Here is an 11,888-nt window from a genome sequence, read left to right as displayed (position 1 = left end):
GGGCATGTGTGATCACTAGAGAGAGACAGAGAAAGTAAGAAATCACCCCTGAGTGGGGATAGCCACATTATAATTTTTTCTCTTCTGATTTCCTCTCAGGATTTTGGGCACACACACACATACACACATACACATGTTCTGGGTATGGTCTCCAAGCTACTGGATCTGGGACTTGAACCACACAATCTACCATGTGGGATTAGCTGCCTAAACCACCCTGCCATTGGTTGGCCTGATCTGTAATAATGCTTCAAACAACTCTTCTTCTTCCTTTTTTTTTTTTAATTGAGACCAATATGTCTGGGTTTCCTGTTTCAAAATCTAAGGCAGAACATTAACAAAATCCAGGTTTATGTTCATTTTATGAGGCATTATCTTAGAATTAAGCATACAAATAATGTTGTGAAAAGAATGGAAAAAAATGAAGTATGGATTTAACATTAAGCACACATGTAATATCCATTACACGTATAACAGGAATAAATATACTTATGTTGATAAAATATTTGTACTACACAGTTTTGTGCAGATATTTTAAAGGCTTCTTAGCTCTAGGGTTAGAGCATTGGCTTTGTGAACCTGGGTTGCACTTTCAAATTCCACTAAGACCTTCCCCATGTATTACACGGAAGTATAACACAGATGTTAAGTTGAAACTCAAGGGCTATTATCACTTAGATTTGAATCCTGACAATCACTTTCTACTTGGAAACTAGAAGAAATTCTTTAAATATTTTTACTTCAGTTGTTTATCTATTAAATGGGAATAATAAAGTCTACCTTATAAGAGCTGCTGGGTGAACTCAAAGAGATAATACACATTAAGTGTTTAGCCCAGTGACTGCACATCATTGAAGACAAGTACAAATTTAAACCTCTTGAAATGGTGACCTCAGTTATCAGCTTATTCATTGTCACCTATTTTTGTAAATCAGAAAACTGAAGTAGAAGAGTTGTTACTTGCATACTGTAGCATTCTCTGTGTAGGTCAGGGTAGGATACTAGTAGCAAACCAAGACCAGAACCCATTTTTTTCTAATCCTCAGAGCATTGCATTCACCAAGCCAGTGTTCTTTCTGCCTCATTTGGCATAGATACACCTGTTTAATCACCTGCTTCTATTTAAATCGGCTTTCTGAGAAGAGGATTTGTGTCATATTTTCATTGCGTGGTATAATTCTTAGCACATATTAAACATAATTAATGTCTAACTGAGTTGAATTCATTCTTGGGTTTCTTACTTTATACATCCGAGTTCTTTTAGATGTTACAAATAAGCTGATAGCTGGTACTTAGTTCTCATGGAGACAGTCTAGTTAGTGGTTTAAAGGGCTCTGAAGCCAAATGTATGTGCTCAAAATGCACTCCTACCACTTACTAATTACATTGCCTCAGTTTCTTCAGTTATAAAATGAGGATAATAATACCTCTATCCCAGGGTTGTGACTAATAAATTAGATAATACATGTGATAGTCAATTTTATGTGTTAACTTGGCTAGCATGTAATATCCAATTGTTCAGTCAAATATTGCTAGGTGATGCTGGTTTCTGAAAAGGTATTTTGTAGACATGGCTAACAACTACAATCAATTGACTTTAAGTAAAGCAGAATATTTTCCTTTACCTGGGTGGACTTTATCCAGAAGTGAAGTTTTCCTGAGGAAGAAGATATTCCACCTATGGAATCCATGATCACCTTCTGCCTATGAGTCTCCAGCCTTCCTATAGCCTGCCCTGTGGATTTTTGGACTGGCTCATCGTAGTCACATAAGCCAATTTCTGTGTTCTCCCTCCCCCCTGCCCCCGCACCCCACTATGCACGCACATACACAGGTAACCATTCCTAATCCAAAACTATGAAATCCAAAATGCTCTAAAATCCAAAAAATTTTGAGGGTTGTGGAAAATTCCATACTGATCTCATGTAATCAGTCAAGTGTAATTCAAAAATACTGTATAAAATTACCTTCAGGATATGTATATATGGTATATATAAAACATAAATGAATATTGTGTTAGACTTAGGTCACATCACTAAGACATCTCTTTATGTAAATACAAATATTTCAGGAGCCAGAAGGTGGCATGGTGGTTAAGGCATTGGACTCCCACATGGCCAACTGTAGTTCAGGTACTGGACCTAGTGGCTTACTTTCTCACTCCTCCACTCCCCTCTCTGTGTATCTTTGGTCAAATTAATTAATTAATTAATTATTTTTTTATTTCTTATCATCATAATCTTGTTTCTTTGGTTAATTTTTTTAAAAAAATCGTGGTGATGAATATAATTAATAATTATTTTTTATTTCAAATTATTTCTTTTTCTTTTTTTAATATAGATTTTTTTTCCCATAGTGCATGTGGGCTTGACAGAGAGACAGAAAACAAGAAGATCAGCTTTCTGAGAAGAGGATCAGTGTCCTATTTTCATTGACACAAATGAATGTGTCAGGGAGGATGGCTACTCCTAAACTCCTTTTCTCCATTCTCCTCTCAGGATTTTGGCCACACATGCTCACGTGCCTGGCATGAGTTTTAAGCCCCAAGGTCTGGGACTCAAACCATGGTTGGCCACGTGAGGGTCTAGCACCTTAACCACTATACCACCTGCTGGCCCCAGAAATATTTCAAATTCTTAATACTCTGGTCCCAAGTATTTTAGATAAGGGATTCCCAACCTCTATATATAAAATATAAATATACTACTGACTCTGTTTCTTTGGTAGAACTCTGAATGATACAGTATATAAAGCACACATTTGGACCACAGCACTTAATGACTGTGAACTAGTAATAACGTTAGTAATATTTTTATTATTTGTTGAACATGTAGCAAAAGCCTTCAACACAATGACTGTTCAGTATAAGCATTTTCTCTGCCTAAAATTCTCCTGAAGGAATCATTCCTGCAAAGTACTTTCAGACAAGTAGGTAGAAAAACTGTACATAGATAAATATTGATAACACAAATATGAGAAAATATTGACAATTGGGGAACCTGGTAAAGAATATATGGGAATTCTTTATTCTAAAATTATTTTATGTCTGAAATCATTTAAAATAAGTTTAATATTTAAAATAATTAAAATTGATAAGTTAAATTAAATTTTTTCTAATAGATTGACTCTGGAACAAAGTTCTGAGGCAAATATTACTGATGTGAAATGAAATAAACTAATATAAAATACCTAGTGCAAACATTTTCAAATTACTGATACTATTTAATAACAAACTCAATAGCTCATATTTTAATTTGTGCAAATTATATCAATAAACAATGAATGGAGGTTCAAGAAAGATAGGGATTACATCCTATATGGAGACACTGAAGATCTGAGAAGGGGTATGATTTCACTAGAGAAAAATGAAAGATGGAAAAGGAGGGTCTATCAGGCAACTGAAACAGGCTAAGTTAAGTCAGTCTATTTTAGATGATAAAAATCTATATTTGAACTCTTTTTCTATGTGATGAGTGCCAGCAGATAAATGACCAGACTGACACACCGCCTGGCAGGGGTCCACATATTTAAAAGTTTCTCTACCAAGCACAGTGCTAAGTTTATTTAGAAAACACCTAAATGCCTCCTGGGTCTAGGATATTAGAGACAATGGCAAGCCCTTCTGCTGGATCAAAGTACACCCTGTGGATAAACGTGCCCAGACTGAAAAGGCTGAAATTCTGGGCCATCTGCTGGGATACAGCTTTGTTCTAACACCTCATTTTTGATTAAGAGATCGCAAACGGACTTGTTATTAATATTGTAATCCAGACTTTGTTGACGGTTATACGATTGGAACCTCATGAACAGTCCGCCTACCCTTTAAACATGACATTTGAGCTAATACCCTATCCTTTTGCCGAGACACACATTACTAAAAATCACTGGAATCCAAAGGCAGTGAAAGTTCAACAATCAGGCTCTGAATCCTGATTGCTACGCTCAGTGCCCATTGTGAGAGTTACATTTAAGCTTATGAGGGTGGATCAGCAGACCAGAGCTCATCACCAGGGTGCCTGTGAGCTGCACCCCAGCATGACTGTGAAACGCCCAGGAGAAACAAAGAAAATCTATGTGTCTTGTTACCTTTATCTAATTCCCCCAATCTTCTGCTATCATCACATTCCATTTGCAATCTGTTCTAAGGAGAGCACATTGTATGCAATATGAGGATTTAGAGTGAACTTATAACTCTGACTTCTTTATTTTACAAAGTATTCCCAAGCCTACCACACATGCAATGCCTTGTTAGAAATTGTACAAAGATATATGAGACATAAGCTCTATCCTCATAGAGTTTATAATCTGGGGGAGAGATAAAACATGTAAATATAAGCCAGACAGTATCTGTGGCACATGGGCATTCCAGAAAGAAAGAGGGTAGAAATGGACGCTGTAAGGTGCTCAGTCAGTGTTAACTCTGAGTGATCAGATTTGGGATGACTTTTGCCTTCGTTTTTATACTTTACTTCTATATTTATGGTAAGAATGCATAGTTATTACAAAAATAATAATGCTAGCTCAAAACAAGAAAGGGTTTCATGAAAGAATGGCACTTCTTAAATAGATATAACTGGGGAGAATAAGAGAGAATTTTACGGTATCTGACCATCCCTTCACCTCCATTGGAAGTCATTAAAGAAAGAGAGGCACCTCTTCCACAAGCCTGAGAATTTACAACTCCTTACTTCTTACTCCTAATTATTCTGCCAGTAAAGTCCAGGAAACAACAAGTGGCATAAAAGTCAAGGGTCTTTTCAAACCATCAGACCCAACAGATTGACTATAAAGGAGGCTACACAGGAGCAGGTGTTTCAGGAAGAGTTGCAATTTGCCCAGGAGAAAAATGACAGCTAATGAATGCCAGCTCCTGATTCTGACTTGCCTTCGTGTGCTCCTGCATTCAGCAGTCAGAATGACTGATGGAATTCTATCCTCTTACAGGAAATAATCACCTCTGCTACAGAGAATCTGCTTGAGAAGGAGTGTTCCACAAAACTCTCCTAGAAACAGATCCCTCATAGAGTACATGCTAACACTACTCAACTGGTAGGAACTAAAGCTCTTCCGGTAACAAGGCAAGGGGATGAAGTAGAACACAGGACTAAGAAACTGAAGACCCGAGTCTCTTCCTGATTTGGTGTTTAGCACAATGTGTGATCTTGGGCCCAGGGAACCACTCCAGAGTTCAATTAGCAACATCATTCTGTAAATTTGAAATACAAACATTTTACCCTTACAACGTTAGAAGATTATTTTTTAAATTGGTAAATAACCTTTGTTAATGTTTTTTGTACCTTGCACAAATATATGGTTATGATTCCTAGAGTTTGCAAAAACACGCTGTGGTTATTTATTCTTCAGAAATGTCAGTCCGACATTTTTTCTAGTTTTCAACATGACAGGTCAGGCTTCAAACAGACTAAGTTTTATATGACACGCTTTTATTCATTTATTCAAGAAATAGACATTGTCTATCTGTATTAATCTGGAAGATCCATTCTTATATTATAGAATCAGAGATATATCAGGGATAAGCTAACCACTCAGGTAATCAGAGCCCCAAAAGAGGGGAACAAGGTTCTTGAGCATTAAACTATTACAAATTTATTAAGATAAAGAACAAATGTTTTCCCAAATTCCAAGGAGGGAAAGAATATATGTGGCTAGAAGCAATTATTTAAGGAACTGTTCTGGATGCTCTGTGAGTTCCCACAAAGGCATGTTAAGCATGATTGCCCTTTTTTTTTTTTTTTTTTTTTGGAGAGGTTTTCACTATAGGGTGCGTGCGCTCGCCAGACAGACAGAGACATAGAGACAGAAAGCGAGAAGCCTATGCAGGGGCCAGCGGGGGCATAGTGCTTAAGGCACTGGACCTCCACATGGTTGACTGCAGTTCGACTCCTGGATCCAGCAGTTTTGGGGGTTTTTTTTGAAGAGAATTTTTTATATTTATTGTTTACTCTCACCAGAGAGAGAGAGAGACAGAGACAGTGAGAGGAAAAGTGAGAAATCACTCCCCATGGGGGATGGCCACACCACAATTCCTTCTCCTCTCTTCTCCTCCTGGTATCTTGGGCACACACTTGCACCTGGCGTGAGTTTCAAGCCACTGGGTCTGAGACTTGAACCATAGTCAGTCATGTGGGAGTCCAGTGATGTAACAACTATGCCATTTGCTGGCATGGATGATTGCCTTCTAAAGAGTATGAATATGAGGAGCTCAGGGTTTTGGTTTTCCTAAGCGAAATTTGGGAGGCAAAACTTAGATAACAGAGATGAGGTTGAGAGCTGCCACTAGTGGTGTTCTTTCTTCACCTTGACCTTCCACCCTCAAACTCACCTCTAAATAAACACTTAAGTACATCTGTTCAAAGAGCCATCAAATTATTAGCCTGTAAATAACCCTCACTTGTCTCATTAAGTCATGAATAGTCCCATTTGTCATATACAATCTTTAAGTCTTGAGAACCATAAATGAAACTCTCTCCCAGTTATTCAACAATTTCTCCCATAAATGAAGTTCACTCTCCCAGTTATTCAACAATTTCCATGTTCTTTGTTGTTCTCTTAGACCACCCTAGATAGGACTGATGTCATGTGGCAACATAAAGAAAAAACAATAATGCTAAAGAGATTTAGTGTCCTCATTCTACTTTATACTTTTAACATCCTTTTAACTAAATAATTACAAACACAACACATGCAGCTGTTCTAATACAAAGCCTACAAGGGATCAGAAATAATAGTTTTTAGACATTATACTATAGGTCCTTCCTACAAAAACAGACAGTGCTCCAACAATTTGACATCAATATTAAATGATTTGTTTCCTCCTCCCTTTTCCAAAAAAAGAACAAACAGACCACCCAGTCTAGAACAAAAAGTACATATGTAGAAATTTAAATGTCTAAAGAGCAGCTCAGTCCTGAGAAAGAATCAGTGTATCTCTGGGTGCAAATTAATGCCAATTGCTTCCAACAATATCCACAACACAAAGAGGCTGAGGTTTTAAACACAAAGAACACAGAAAGAAGGGCCATAAAATAACCTAGCTGATTAGACAAAACATATACTACCCAGACAGTAACACTCCAAACACTAAAACAATAGCCCTGCAGTATTCATACAACCCAAATCAGAAGAAAACAAAATTATCATCATTAAAGTAGGGTAAACTAAAATCTATAACAAAGAAGCAAAATAATTCCCAGCCACACTTACTCTTTTAACTTTTTCTGCTCCTTTTGCAGGTCCTTTGTGCCCTTAGAAAGTCACATCACCTCTCTGGGACTCATTTCCTCTCTGAAATAAAGAAGTTAGATTAGATAATATTTACAAAGCTGCACAGCTGCATAATATAACACAAGGGAGTTAGGAGGCTTGGCATCTAATGTCTTATCTGTCATGAAATGTTAGGCAAGTCATTTAACCCTCCCTGAGTCCCAGAATTCCTCATCTATTAAAAAGAGACAAAATCATCTGTTCTATTTATCTTATAGGACTGAAGATTATTAGTTTGTAAGTGGTTAGAAAACAAAATAGTCATTAATTATGACGAACTAGTATTACAATCATTTTTACTTTCCAAAACATCTGACAGAAAAAAAGAATCTTTCTTTTTACCCCAGTTTTAATTTCCAAAGGGAAATCATAATGTGATGATTCTATGGCTCTGATCACCTTTGGAACTAAAGGCTGATGAAATCACCAGAAAACCAACGAGGAGTCATGAGAATTCAAAAAATGTCCCGAGGTCGATACTTTGTATGACCTTGGGAAAGGCAGTTAATCTGATCACCTCAGATATGGAGCTGGTGCCTGGAGAAAGATGGTGACAGCAGAGAAGCAGAAGCACGACCAGCAGGTGAAGATCAGCCACTACATCCTGGGGGATACTCTGGGGGTTGGCACCTTTGGCAAACTGAAGGTTGGCAAACATGAGTTGACTGGGCATAAAGTTGTTGTGAAGATACTCAATTGACAGAAAATTCAGAGTCTTGATGTGGTAAGAAAAATCTGCCAAGAAATTCAGAATCTGAAACTTTTCAGGCATCCTCTTATAATTAAACTGTACCAGGTCATCAGTACCCCATCTGATATTTTCATAGTGATGGAACATGTCTCAGGAGGACAGCTATTTGATTATATCTGTAAAAAATGGAAGGCTGGATAAAAAAGAAAGTCGATGTCTATTCCAACAAATCCTTTCCGGTGTGGATTATTGTCACAGGCTTGTGGTGGTCCATAGAGATTTGAAATCCAAAAATGTCCTGCTTGATGCACACATGAATGCAAAGATAGCTGATTTTGGTCTTTCAAACATGATGTCAGATAGTGAATTTTTAAGAACAAGTTGTGACTCACCCAACTATGTTGCATCAGAAGTAATTTTAGGAAGATTGTATGCAGGCCCTGAGGTAGATGCTATGGAGCAGTGGGGTTATTCTGTATGCTTTATTATGTGGAGCATTTCCATTTGATGATGATCACTTGCCAACTCTTTTTACGAAGATATGTGATGGGATCTTTTATACCCCTCATTGTTTAAATCTGTCTGTGATTAGCCTTTTGAAACATATGCTGCAGGTGGATCCTATGAAGAGGGCCACAATCAAAGATATCAGGGAACATGAATGGTTTAAACAGGACCTTCCAAAATATCTCTTTCCTGAGGATCCATCATATTGTTCAACCATGATTGATGATGAAGCCTTAAAAGAAGAATGTGAAAAATTTGAGGGACCAGCAGTTAATGTAATGGCTATGGCGCTGGACTCCCATGTAGTTGACCGTGGTTCAAGTCCTGGACCTGGTGGCTTAACCTCACACCAGGCGCGTGTGCATGCGTGCCCAAGATCCCAAGAGGATAATGGAGGAGAAGGGATTGCAACATGGCCATCCTCCCTGGGGGGTGATTTCTTGATTTCTGTCTCTCTGGTTCTCTCTGTCTTTCTGGAAAGCACACGCGCCCTATAGTAAAAACCTCTCCAAAAAAAGAAAAAATAAAATAAAAATTTGAATGCTCAGAAGAGGAGGTTCTCACCTGCCTTTATAATAGAAATCACCAGGACCCTTTGACAGTTGTCTATAACCTCATAATAGATAACAGAAGAATAATGAATGAAGCCAAAGATTTCTATTTGGCAACAAGCCTGCTGGATTCTTTTCTTGATGATCACCACTTGAATCAGCCCCATCCTAAAAGAGTACCATTTTTGGTTGCTGAAACACCAAGGGCATGCCATACTCTCAATGAATTAAATCCACAGAAATCCAAACACCAAGGTGTAAGGAAAGCAAAATGGCATTTGGGAATTAGAAGTCAAAGTCGACCAAATGGCAGAAGTATGTAGAGCAATTAAACAGTTGGATTATGAATGGAAGTTTGTAAACCCTTATTATCTGTGTGTATGAAGGAAGAATCCTGTGACAAGTACATTCTCCAAAGTGAGTATTCAGTTATACCAAGTGGATAGTAGAACTTACTGGATTTCTGTAGTATTGATGATGAAATTATAGAAGCCAAATCAGGGATTGCTGTTTCACAGAGATCAGGATCAGTTAGCAACTATCGATCTTGCCAAAGATCTTGCCAAAGGAATGATTCAGATTCTGAAGTTCAAGGAAAATCCTCAGAAGTTTCTCGTACCTCATCCTTGACGTCACTTGACTCTTGTCCTGTTAGGATAACTCCCTGACCTGGAAGTCATACAACAGAATTTTTGACATTGGTGCAAATCTAATTAAAATTCTTGCACAGTTAAAGAAAAAAAGATAATTAAGCTGATCAAATTCCACTACTAAACATTTACTGAATGTTTACTATATGCCATACACTGCTGTCCTGTGCCTTCTTTCAGTTATATCTCAAAATAGTCCCATAACAGGTAAAATCAGGTTAAATGACCAATCCCATTTTACAGGTAAAGTAACTGGCACTGTAGGGGTACATATCTTACCTAGGTTCCCCTGACACTAAGAAGTAGTAGGCAGTTAGTCTAATTTCAATGCTCATACTCTTGACCTCCACCTAGCAGTTCTCATATTCTTTACTCTGAGGACTTTTAAAAATTATTGAGGCCCCCAAATAGCTTTTGTTCAGTGTTGTATTTATTGGTATTTATTGTATCAGAAATTAAAATTAAGAAAAATTTTATATACTTTTAAAAATTTTTACTTATTTACTTCTTCCATGAAACAGAGTGAAAGAGAGAAAGGAAGAAACAGAGAGGCAGGCACCTCTCTATAGGGTCCTCATACTCTGATCCATCCCCAGGCTGAGCCAGTCTAGACCTTGGGCACATACACGTGCACCTGGCATGATCAAGGAGGTCCTAGGTCACATATGAACCCAGAATCTTCCCCCTGAGAGTTTAGTTATGTTACTATTGTACCATCATGTGGCCCTGAGAAAAAATTTAAATATTTATTAATTCATTTAAAAATAAGAATAATTAACCCATTCCATGTTAACATTAAGCTGTATCTTTTCAAGAAGTAAAATAGTGAGAAGAATAGCATTGTTTTACAGTTTAACCAGTCTCTAATATCTAGATTCATGGGCCCAGCATGTGACACGGTGGTTAAAACACGGGTCTCCTATATGGCTAGCCATGGTTTGTGTCTCAAACCTGGCTGCTTGCTTTCTCCCTCTCTCTTTCTCTCTCTCTTTCTCTCTCTCTGGTGAGTACACATGCCCTATAATAAATTTAAAAATAATAATAATGGTGATAAATAAAATTAAATAAAAATAATTCTTTTTGAAAAATCTGGATTCATAAAAGTCAGTTGGAAAAATGCCATTAGCTCCCCACCACATTCCCCAAAGCCTATAAAACAAAAGATAATATAAACAAATGGAAAGGAAACTGAAAAAAACATAATCACAATTATGCCAGCACCATTATAACATTTATATAATAAGTATCTTAAATTTCTAAATTAGAAGGTCACCGTATTTAGTGAATGAAATGGAATAATAATCATAATGAGATTCTAAATTGCATTTTATACTTCAGTGATAATCCCAGACAAATCAGCTATTACTAGCAATTACTGATAATTTATTTTTGTTAACAGCCTGAAAAAGTTTTCAAAGAGAATGATCAAGAATTTGATTTAAGAAACAAAAATGCACACGCCTATTTGATTCTAAGAAAGTACAATGCAAATCTTAAGCAGAAGTATGGTCTAAGGGAGAAGAATGATAACCTATGTAGACTGGTAAGGCAGAAAGATATAGTTTGATATCTACTGAAAAGGTGAGGTTACAGGTAGCCTCCGAAGTTACTTTTAGTTGAGTATTTTCTCTGAACACCTTTGATTTGCTTCCATCATTTCCTTCTTTAAGTCTGTCCTGGACCATTCCTTCTTCCCACCTATTCCTTCCACTCCCTAAATTCTGGTAGGGCCAGTTGCTCTTTGCAATGTCATAAAATTGACATTTGGCTTTAAGAAATAGGCAAACATAATAATCTGAACACCTTTACCAGCTTGGTCCAACAGGTAAACCTTGCCTTATGCTATAACATTATTTGTTCACTTAACAAATGTTTGGTGAACAACTACTATGTACCGTGATCTTCTCCAGGTTCTATGCAGATATCGCCCTCTCAGCAAGGCCTGGGGTCATTCAGCTATCACTGCAGAACCACCAACATCACCACTTCCTTGTTATTTCTCTCCCCTTTCTTCCTCCTCTCCTTTTTCTATAAGATTTATCTGTAACACATTTAAAATTTCATTTATTGATCTGTTTTCAATTTTTCAATGTTTCCAGGTAAAATGTGAATTCCATTAAGACAGATATTGTTTTGTATGCTTCTCTCACTGTTGAGTCCCTTCACCTAGGATGGACCCTTACACATAGAAATTCATTCCTGCCT

General features: G+C 37.2%; 1 pseudogene; it reads left to right on the top strand.

Moving 5' to 3' along the window:
* Positions 1 to 3,975: 3,975 nt before the first annotated feature.
* On the top strand, positions 3,976 to 9,701 carry LOC102472763 (5'-AMP-activated protein kinase catalytic subunit alpha-1 pseudogene; annotated as a pseudogene).
* The last annotated feature ends 2,187 nt before the right edge of the window (positions 9,702 to 11,888 follow it).

Source organism: Tupaia chinensis, unplaced genomic scaffold, assembly GCF_000334495.1.
Source record: "Tupaia chinensis unplaced genomic scaffold, TupChi_1.0 Scaffold000565_1, whole genome shotgun sequence".
In the NCBI taxonomy this organism is placed as follows: Eukaryota; Metazoa; Chordata; class Mammalia; order Scandentia; family Tupaiidae; genus Tupaia; species Tupaia belangeri.
The sequence above is the reverse complement of the archived record's forward strand: the minus strand, read 5'-3'. Positions and strand labels throughout refer to the sequence as shown.